Source organism: Gossypium arboreum, chromosome 1 (genome assembly GCF_025698485.1).
Source record: "Gossypium arboreum isolate Shixiya-1 chromosome 1, ASM2569848v2, whole genome shotgun sequence".
Classification (NCBI taxonomy): domain Eukaryota; kingdom Viridiplantae; phylum Streptophyta; class Magnoliopsida; order Malvales; family Malvaceae; genus Gossypium; species Gossypium arboreum.
The window spans coordinates 84860325-84871910 of NC_069070.1; positions in this window are offsets into that span (position 1 = coordinate 84860325).

An 11586-nucleotide genomic window follows, 5' to 3' on the forward strand; every position below is an offset into this window, starting at 1 on the left:
TTAACCCATGTTATGTACAACTTTTGTATTGTATAATTTTCTTCTTAGATTTAGTTTTTAGTTTTTCCCTTTTCTTAGGCTTAGGTTTATTTCAGTTTTTGTTAGTTGGTTTTGTGAAAGAAATCAGATTTGTGATACATAATCAAACTCTTTAAGGATTATGCATTCAATTCTAATCCAAATTAGGCTTTTTCTAAACTTTATACTCTTGAATCATTATTCATGTTTACTTTTTCTATCAATTTTATATTGTTTATGAGATCCATGAGGAACTAATCCTCCTATGGAGGATTAGCAAGTGAAGGTATGATTAATTAACAATTTTGTAAGGTTCTCTTAGCGGATCAGCTGTTCAGGAAAGGAAGAACCTATACCCTAGGCCTGGAAAACATAGGAAGTCATTAAGGTGAGAATTAACCCAAATTTGTTATGACCTATCCGTGAACACATTAACCCTGAACCAGTCTAGACTATGAGGTTGAGAGATAAGTAGTTATTGCTGACTCCTTATTCTAGTGGAAGATTGGAAGACCCTGTTGGGGTATCGGCTAGTTGATTGAACAAGAAAACCTGAAGTGACAATTGATTGTGATTACCGAAGCGAACTAATCACCTACGCCCATATTTGATATATTTTATTATTTTATTTCTCGTGATTTATTTATTTATTTATTTTCTTTATTTTATTATTATTATTATTTGTGTAGATTACCAAAACCTTTCTTTTTATTCATTATAATATAATTCATTTAAAGTACTAATTAAATCTATTTATGCGTAGGTTAGAATTACTTTATTGCTCACCTCCCTTGAGTACGATCCTCAGAGTACTCACCTACTCCATTGTAACTATATTACAATCTGACTTGTATACCTGCGGATACCACATTTTCATATATTTTGTGCAGGATTTCTACTTTGGACATTGGTATGTCTGGAGGCGATCAACAACATGTTTTGGATTTGATCAATACCTTCTCAGCATAGACACATTAAACACATTATGTATCTTCGATAACTCTAGAGGTAACACCAATTTGTATGCCACTGGTCCAACTTGTTCTAAAATCTCATACGGTCCTACAAAACGTGGACTTAACTTTCTTTTCTAATCAAATCTTATAATTTTCTTCCAAGGAGAAACCTTTAAACACACTTTATCACCAACTTCAAATGAGATCTCTTTCCTTTTCAGATCAATATAAGCTTTCTGGCGATCTTGGACAACTTTCAAATAATTACGAATGACAAAAACTCTATCTTCTATTTCTCGAACTAACTCAGGACCTACCAATTTCCTTTCATTGAGCTTCATCCAATATGTGGGCGTTCTGCACTTTTTTCCATACAGAGCTTCAAATGGTGACATACCTAAACTGGCATTATGACTGTTAGTATATGCAAATTCCACCAAAGAAAGATATTTTTCCCAATTTAGCCCAAATTCAATCACACAACTCCTTAATATGTCTTCCAAGACTTGAATGACTCCATCAGACTGTTCATTTGTCTGAAGATGAAAGGTAGTACTGAATTGCAGCTTCGTTCCCAACGATACTTGTAGTTGTTTCTAGAATCTTGATGCAAATCTTGGATCTCTGTCTGAGACTATGGAAGATGAAATTCCATGAAAGCATACTATTTCAGAGACATATAGCTCAACTAACTTTTCCAATGAAAAAGTAGTGTGTACTTGTAACACCCCTAGCCCGAATCCAACACCGGGACAGGGCACGAGGCATTACTAGAACTTTACACTTTTAGTATACTAACTTGGATCACAAAATTCATTTGAATTTAAAACCTTTCAATCATGAACATCTCGTCCCTTGTATAGGCCCTCGAAACCTATAACATATCGGAGAGCAATGCAGGGCAAATACGGGCACGTTCGATTAACCTTGGGCTACTCAGAAAAATTTTCCTTAACATAAAGGGATACACGCCCATGTAGGTGGACTGTGTGGACTCACACGCCCGTGGGCTCATCCAGTGTCCAAAACTTGAGCATTCTATTAAATTAACACGACCAAGACACACACCCGTGTGTCCTACCCGTGTGCTAATTTAGCTTAGAGTTTTAGGTGCAGGAGACACACGGTCATGCCACACGCCCATGGGGATAGGCCGTGTGTCACACACGGCATAGACACACGCCCGTGTGTCTAACCATGTGGACTTTAATAGGCTATTTACCAAGCCTTTAATCACTCCTTTCTACTTCTTTTTCTTAAAAGATACCAAATTCAAAGTAAAACATGATTATACACTTGTAAATAATCTTGATGAAATTAGTTGTATGGACACCTCATATCATTGGTTTCATTCAAAAAGGTTATTTCCCATCTAGTATTTATGGGTTCTTATGTTATTGTAACATATTCAAAACTTGGCTCGTTTTTAAACTCATTGCCACTTGAAGCAACCCATCATAATGGAGCATAAACATGCATATAAAGGCAGGTCATAGCCTACTTTCAAATATGCCAATTTCCATGGCCTTGTACAAAAAGATGAATGCATCTTTACATGCCTTCATTTGGCAATTCAAATGACTCATATGACAAAATACTCAAAGCCCTATACATGCCATTAACAAAATAGGAGTGTCTTTATACCAAAGCTTGACTAGTTGATAGTGTGTTGACTCTCCCATCGTCTTCCAATCTTTATGAGTCCTCGAGCTCTGTAAAATAGGGAAAAGAGAGGGGGTAAGCATTTTCATGCTTAGTAAGCTCAAATAACCGAAAAGTAAACTTACCGAGTAATTAGCATACATCCATACTTAATTCATGAAATCATTAAATCATCCTATCATCCAATCATCCATTATAAAATGATTTCCTATCACCTGCACTCAATCAATGAGTTAGTCATATAATCATGTATCATATAATCTAACTAGATGAGCTCATCATTCAACATTTCATTCATATATGTATATCCCATGTTAATCTCGTTGAGTTTCTAGGAAATCTCGATGGAATACCCATTATCCGTCAATTCATAGGAATGATCATTCCATATATGCACTCCCACGAACCTCACATCATATAGCAGGATTACCAGTATAGGCTATATCCCACATATCATGAACTCATAAGGCGATGTCGAGATTACCAGTCCAGGCTAAATCTCTTATAGCGACTACACCCTTAATGAGTTCGGATCTGAATTACCAGTCCAGGCTAAATTCAGACCCTAATCAGATTACCCATCCGGGCTAAATCTGTAATACATATATATTCTTCGGAAGGCTCGATCATTCAAGGAACACCCGTTCGGGCTAGATCCTTTTCATAATTGGGATCAACGGATTACCCGTCCGGGCTAAATCCTTATTGCAACACATGCAGGATCTCGTTACACATATCAATCAGGGTTTATCCATCAAATCCCCTTTATCAACCTCAACCGAGATGATTATCAACAAGTCATTACCAAAGACGCATTTCATGCATCTTCATACTATCAATAAATGCAAATTTCATGCATTCATAAATCATACAATTATGCATATTAGGGGTTTACTTTAAGTTATCGGAACTTACCTGGTATTCTTTTCGGGATTGTGTTTCGGTTATTCTGAAACCTTACGTTTACCACGATCGACCTCCGAAACTTGTTTCTTGGGTTTATAATAGCAAAATTAACTCATTAATACCCCACATAATACATTTCAAGTTTAATATCCACCCCCAGTCCAATTGACCGTTTTTCCCCTAACCTTTGACATTTTTACGATTTAGTCCCTAAGCTCGTATAATGAAACACATGAAATTTCTATCTTACCCAAGCCTAACTGAACATTTTTCCTTCTTATGGTAGCCCATATTATCCATTAATTTCTCATTTCTACCACATATTTACATCTTTTGAAAAATGGTCCCTATAAGGGTTTCTCAATAAAACCAACTTGGAAAAGATGTTTAACACACATTAATCTTTCATATTCCTCCATAATCCATCAAAATACCAATAACTCATGCATGGGTAAATTTTTTAACATAAACTCTAGCATGAAATATGGGTAGAAATAGGAAGAGCAAGCTACCGTGATTTCAAAAATACAAAGAACATGAAAAACGGGGCTTGGGAGCACTTACTATTAAGCTTGAAAATGTTGAAAACCTAGCTATGGTGTCTCTTCAATTTTCGGCAGCCATGGAGAAGAAAATGGCTGATTTTGGCTTGATTTTTCCCATTTTAATTCTTTAAAATGATTGAATGACAAAAACGCCCTTATGCCCTTTGTTTAAAATTTCAACCATGCAAGCCCATTTTTCTCCAAAAATTTATAATTTGGGAAAATTTCTCTCCAAGACCTTTTAATTCATAATCTAAAGCAATTTCATACAAATTGCTTCTAGAATCCAAGTTTTGCAATTTATTCAATTTAGTCCCTAATTTTCAATTGGACACCTTATGCTTAGAATTTCTTCATGAAAATTTAACACATGCATATAATCATATTCTAGGCCTCATAATAATCATAGAATAAATATTTTGGTGTTAGATTTTTTGTCCCGAAACCACTATTTCGACTAGGCCCTATTTCGGGATGTTACATTTCTCCCCCCTTAGGGACTTTCGTCCTCGAAAGTCTTACCAGAAAACAGATTCGAATATTGGTTTCTCATGGTTTCTTCCAGCTCCCATGTAGCCTCTTCAACACCATGTTGATGCCATAAAACTTTTACAAGAGTCACATCTTTATTTCTCAACCGTTTAACTTCGTGAGCCAATATCTTAATCGGTTCCTCTTTATAGGTCATGTCCGGTCGAATTTGAATCTCAGTCAATTAAATTACATGAGAGGGATCTGATTGATATCTCCTTAACATGGATACATGGAACACGTCATGAATCTTTTCTAGTTCGGGTGGCAACGCCAAACGATAGGCTAACGGTCCAACCCTTTCAGTGATTTTGTATGGTCTGATAAATCGTGGGCTCAGTTTACCTTTTCGACCAAATCTCAATACCTTTTTCCATAGAGATACTTTTAAAAATACTCTATCCCCAACTTGAAACTCAATTTCCTTTCTTTTCAAATCAGCATAAGACTTTTGCCTATCTGCTACCGCTTTTAAACAATCCCGTATCACTTTAACTTTTTCTTCAGTTTCTTCAATCAGATCAACTCCATGAATCTGATGTTCCTTGAGTTCTGTCCAGTACAATGGAGTCCGAAATTTCCTACCATACAAGGCCTCATAAGGTGCCATCTTCAAACTTGTTTGGAAACTATTGTTGTAGGCAAATTCTACCAATGGCAGGTATTTTTCCCAAGTACCCTGAAATTTAAGGATGTAACAACACAACATGTCCTCGAGAATCTGAATCATCTGCTCAGACTGACCATCGGTCTGAGGGTGAAAAGTTGTGCTAAAACTCAACTTTGTACCCAAGGCTGCTTGTAACTTCTTCCAGAATCTCGAAGTGAACCTCAGGTCTCTGTCTGAAATAATTGACAATGATACTCCGTGCAATCTTACTATATCAGAGATGTACAAATCGGCTAATCTATCAAGCGAATAATCCGTCTTTACCGGGATAAAATGAGTCGAATTTGTCAATTTGTCCACAATAACCCATATGGCATCTTTCTTTTTCGGAGTCAAGGGTAATCTTGTCACGAAGTCTATGGTAACTCTATCCCACTTCCATTCGGGAACCATTACAAGTTGTAACAAACCTGAAGGCACTTGATGTTCAGCTTTAACTTGCTGACACACCAGGCATTTCGATACAAATTCAGATACATCTCTTTTCATACCGTTCCACCAGTATATCTTCTTTAAATCGTTATACATCTTGGTACTTCCCGGGTGAACAGACAAACGATTGTTATGTGCTTCTTGCAAAATCTTCCAAATAAGTTCATTTCCTTTGGGTACACAAACCCTATCTCTGAACATCAAACATCTATCAGGACTAATTCAGAAATCTGACTCAACACCAGACTTACATTGAGCTCTTTTTGCTTGCAAGTCATCATCATTAAGCTGAGCATCAAGAATTTCCTGCAGAAATGTTGGCCTAGCCTCCAATTCGGCTAGAACTGAACCATCATTAAGCAATGTCAAACGAGTATCCATGGTTCTCAAAGCATACAAAGATTTTCTACTCAAAGCATCAGCGACCACATTCGCCTTTCCCGGGTGATAGTCGATAACCAGATCATAATCCTTAATTAATTTTAACCATCTCCGTTGTCTCAAATTTAATTTTTTCTGAGTCATCAAGTATTTCAAACTCTTGTAGTCTGTGAATATACGGCAAGTCTCGCCATACAAATAATGCCTCCAAATTTTCAAGGCAAAAATAATAGCGGCAAGCTCTAGGTCGTGGGTTGGATAATTCTTCTCATGGGGCTTCAATTGTCGTGAAGCATATGCTATCACTTTGCCATCTTGCATAAGCACACACCCCAATCTATTTAAGGATACATCACTGTATACCACAAATTCTTTTCCCAGTTCAGGTAGCACTAAAAGCAGAGCTTGATCAAGAATGTCTTTAACTTCTCAAAACTTTGCTGACACTTCTCCGTCCATTCAAACTTAACATCTTTCTGTAGCAACCTCATCATCGGAGTTGCTATCATAGAAAATCCTTTTACAAATCTTTGATAGTAATCGGCTAAGCCCAAAAAGCTTCTAACCTCGGTTACATTCTTAGGTGATTTCCATTCAACAATTGCAGAAATCTTACTTGGATCAACTTGGATGCCTTCACCCGAAACTATATGACCCAAAAACCCAACTTCTTGAAGCTAAAACTCACTCTTGCTAAACTTAGAATACAGTTGCTTTTCCCGCAAGGTCTGCAACACAATTCCCAGGTGCTTCGCATGCTCTGTCTCATCTTTAGAGTAGATCAAAATGTCGTCAATAAACACAACAACAAACTTATCTAAATATGGCCGAAAGATCCTATCCATAAACACAGCTGGTGCATTCGTTAGCCCAAATGACATGACAAGAAATTCATAATGGTCATACCTCGTTCTGAAAGTTGTCTTTGGTACATCCGAGTTGTAACACCCCCACACCCGAAACCGTCACTGGAGTCAAGCTTGAGGTGTTACGAAACTTATCTTACCTTTTAAACAACTCTAAACCACTTATTTTAATTTTCAGAATAAACTATTTTTCTGCGTCATGGTTGCTTAAAAATTTATTTATCGATTTTCAAAACTCGAAATTAAGATCCGTAAATTTTTCCTGAAACTAGACTCATATATCTATCTACTAATTTTTTCTAGAATTTTTGACTTAGCCAATTAGTACAGTTTATTAGTTAAAGTTACCCCTGTTTCAGAATTTGACTGCACTAGCCTCTACTTACTACGAACCACTTTTCTCTCTGTACAAAAATCATATGACTATACCGTTTGTTTCTATTAAAACTAGATTCAATAAAGATTATAACCATATAAAGTAAACCACCTAATTATTTTTGTAAAATTTATGGTGAATTTCTAAAGTTGGAACAGGGAATCCAAAAATCGCTCTGGCCCTATTTCACCAAAACTCAGATACCGTATAAAATACAAAACCTTTACCTATTTTGCTTATTCCATATGAAAATAGACACAACGAGCTTTAATTTCATATATTATTCACCATCAACCCATGTCTCTACAATTTCTTGTGATTTTTCAAAATCCTGTTATTTCTGATACTTGAATCTATTTTTAAGTTACTTTCACATTTTTCTTAGTTTTCATGTGATAGTTACTACTTAATCATACACACTATTAAACATGTATATCATCAGCCACTCTATTAGCTAATCACTATCAAGTATTTACACATCATTCATTGATCATATCATATCAAAAGAAACCAAGTTCCTATACATGCCATACACAAAACGAAACGTCTAACTATACCAATGTGATTTCTTCAATAGTGTGATCGGGTCTCCGACGTTTCCTTCGATCCGTGAGTGGCTTGATAAAAAATCGATACAAAATGTGACTAAACTTTACAATTTAGTCTTTTACTTTTCTTTTCCCTGATCTACTCCCGAATTTTGCTCTTCTTGATTATGGAGCTTGAAAGCTTGAAACAAACCCTAGCTATGGAGAACCCTTGAAATTTCGTGCTAATGAAGAAGATGATGAATTTTGTATTATTTTTCCCTTTTTATTTCATTTAATATCCAAATGACCAAAATGCCCTTCCTTATTAAACTTTCAAAAATTCCATCCATGTCCTATTTTGTTCATGAACTTAGAAATTGGTCAAATTGTTATTTAAACCCTCCTAATTAATATTCCAAAGCAATTTCATACTAAAAACTTCTAGAATGCAAGTTTTCCAAATTATTCGATTTAGTCCCTAATTTCAACTTAAGCACTTTATGCATAGAATTTCATCACGAAATTTTCACACAATCATACTATCATATCATGAACCTCAAAATAATAATAAAATAAATTTTTCTACCTCGAATTTGTGGTTTCGCAACCACTGTTCCGTTTAAGCCCTATTTCGGGATGTTACACGCTTTAACTCGCAGCTGATAATAGCCAGACCTCAAGTCTATCTTAGAGAATACGGTGGCTCCTCTCAACTGGTCAAACAAATCATCGATCCTTGGTAAAGGATATTTATTCTTGATAGTCACCTTATTCAGTTGTCGATAATCGATACATAACCTCATTGAACCATCTTTCTTCTTTACAAACAACACGGGGGCACCCCAAGGTGAAAAACTTGGCCTTGCGAATCCTTTATCCGTCAACTCTTGTAACTATGCTTTTAACTCTTTCAACTCAATAGGTGCCATTCTATATGGAGCAATAGAAATGGGAGTCATCCCTGGCACCAACTCAATACCAAACTCTATCTCCCTTTCAGGAGGTAATCTAGGTAACTCCTCCAGAAATACATCTGGGTACTCACATACTATCGGCACAGACTCAATCTTCAATTCAATTTCCTTAGTGTTCATCACAAACACAAGGTAAGCTTCATATCCCTTCCTCATATATCTCAGGGCAACCATTGCAGTAATTACAGCCGGCGGTGAACCCAATTCTCTTGATTCAATCCGTAGAGTCTTACCATCTGAACGTTTCAACTTAATATACTTACTACCACAATTTACAATTACATCATGAAGGGTTAACCAATCCATACCAAATATTACATCAAATTCATCAAATGGTAACAACCTAAGGTTAGCCGGAAAACAATGACCTTGAATCGTCAAAGGACAACTTTTACAGACTTTATCAACCAGGACTGATCTGCCCAGTGGGTTCGACACTCTAATGATGAATTTTATAGGCTCAACAGATATTTCATACTAGACGCTAATCTCATGTAGATATATGAATGCGTCGACCCCAGGTCAATTAAAGCAACAACACTGGTATTAAAAAGAGAGAAATTACCCGTAATAACATCAGGAGCAGAGGCTTTCTCTTGAGCAGGTATCATATACGTTCTTACCAGGGCTCGAACCTCTAGTTTTGCAGCGCCTTTCGTCTCGACTCGACTGCCACTAGCACTCTTAAGATATCTCGGAGGTCTACCTCGTGAAGTGGGAGCATTCGTCTTTTGAGCTAATTCCTCATCTTTGTTAGCTCATTTTGGGAAGTCTCTAAGAAAATGATCAAGAGAACCACATCAGAAACATGCACCGCTTTTCATTCGGCATTCTCCGAAGTAAAATTTGTTGCAGCTCTTACACTTTATTTTTGATTGTCTACACTCCCCACACTAGTTACCATCGGGGAGGAGGACTTTTGACCTCGTCGCTTAGAGCTTCTTGATCTACCCGAATATCCCACTGACGAAGTGGAGCATTCATGTAGGCTCCTGGCTTTCTTTGTGGAGAACGAGAGTGTCTTACCGCTAGACCTCTTACTCGTAACTCGAGCCTCTCGCTTACCTTGTTTTCTTTCATTATTGAGTTCCTCAGCCTTCTTGGCTCGATCAGCCAATACGACAAACTCTAGTATTTCCAAGATCCAATCAACAACTTGATGTCCTCATTCAAACCTTCCTCGAAGCGTTTACACATTTTCGATTCCGTTTGGACCCATTCAGTTGCATACTGACTTAGTCGTACAAACTCTCTCTTGTATTCCGCTACAGTCTTGTTCCCTTGTTTAAGTTTCAAGAACTCCTTTCGCTTCGAGTCAAAAAACGGTTGGCTAATGTATTTCTTCCTAAACTCTGCTTGGAAGAAATCCCAAGTAATATTTTCCTTTGGCACTACCGAAGATACGGTCTTCCACCAATTGTATGTAATGTCCTTCAAAAGGGACACAACACACTTCAAACATTCTTCAGGTGTGCATGACAAATCATCTAGCACCCTCGTAGTGTTCTCAAGCTAGAACTCAGCTCTTTCAGAGTCATCATCAACTTTCGCTCTGAATTCATCAGCCCCATACTTTCTAAGTTTATCTACAGGGGCTTTACCGATTCACACCGGTGCCATACCTCGTGGCACATCCTCATTAGATTGGTTAGGGGGCGGGGGAGATCTTGGTATATTGGGGCGATTTCTTAGATAATCCCCAAACCATTCATCCATCATATCAAAGAAGGCAGCTCAGGCCTCTTCTCGGCCTTCTGACATCAGTCTTCTACTACTACAAGATACAGCTCATTGTACGGAAGCTGGAGCATGGCTCTCGGCTCCCTCGGACTTATCTTGTGTTTGATTGGAAGACATTTACTATATTCAAAACAATTTAAACAATTAGGAGACGTCACACTATCAACACTCAAACAATGGCATGTATAGAAAACTTTAACAATCCTTTACGGTAGTCCTAGAATAGACTAAACTGTAGCTCTGATACCAATAAATGTAACACCCCTAGCCCGAATCCAACACCGGGACAGGGCTCGAGGCATTACTAGAACTTTACACTTTCAGTATACTACCTTGGATCACAAAATTCATTTGAATTTAAAACCTTTCAATCATGAACATCTCGTCCCTTAGATAGGCCTTCGAGACCTATAACATATCAGAGAGCAATGCGGGACAAATACGGGCACGTTCGATTAACCTTGGGCTACTTAGAAAAATTTTCCTTAACATAAAGGGACACACGCCCATGTAGGTGGACCGTGTGGACTCGCACACCCGTGGGCTCATCCAGTGTCCAAAACTTGAGCATTCTGTTAAATTAACACGGCCAAGACACACGCCTGAGTGACTAACCATGTGGACTTTAATAGGCTATTTACCAAGCCTTTAATCACCCATTTCTACATCCTTTTCTTAAAAGATACCAAATTCAAAGTAAAACATGATTGTACACTTGTAAATGATCTTGATGAGATTAGTTGTATGGAAACCTCATATCATTGGTTTCATTCAAAAAGGTTATTTCCCATCTAGTATTTATGGGTTCTTATGTTATTGTAACACATTCAAAACTTGGCTCGTTTTTGAACTCATTGCCACTTGAAGCAACCCATCATAATGGAGCATAAACATGCATATAAAGGCAGGTCATAGCCTACTTTCAAATATGCCAATTTCCATGGCCTTGTACAAAAAGATGAATGCATCTTTACATGCCTTCATTTGGCAATTCAAATG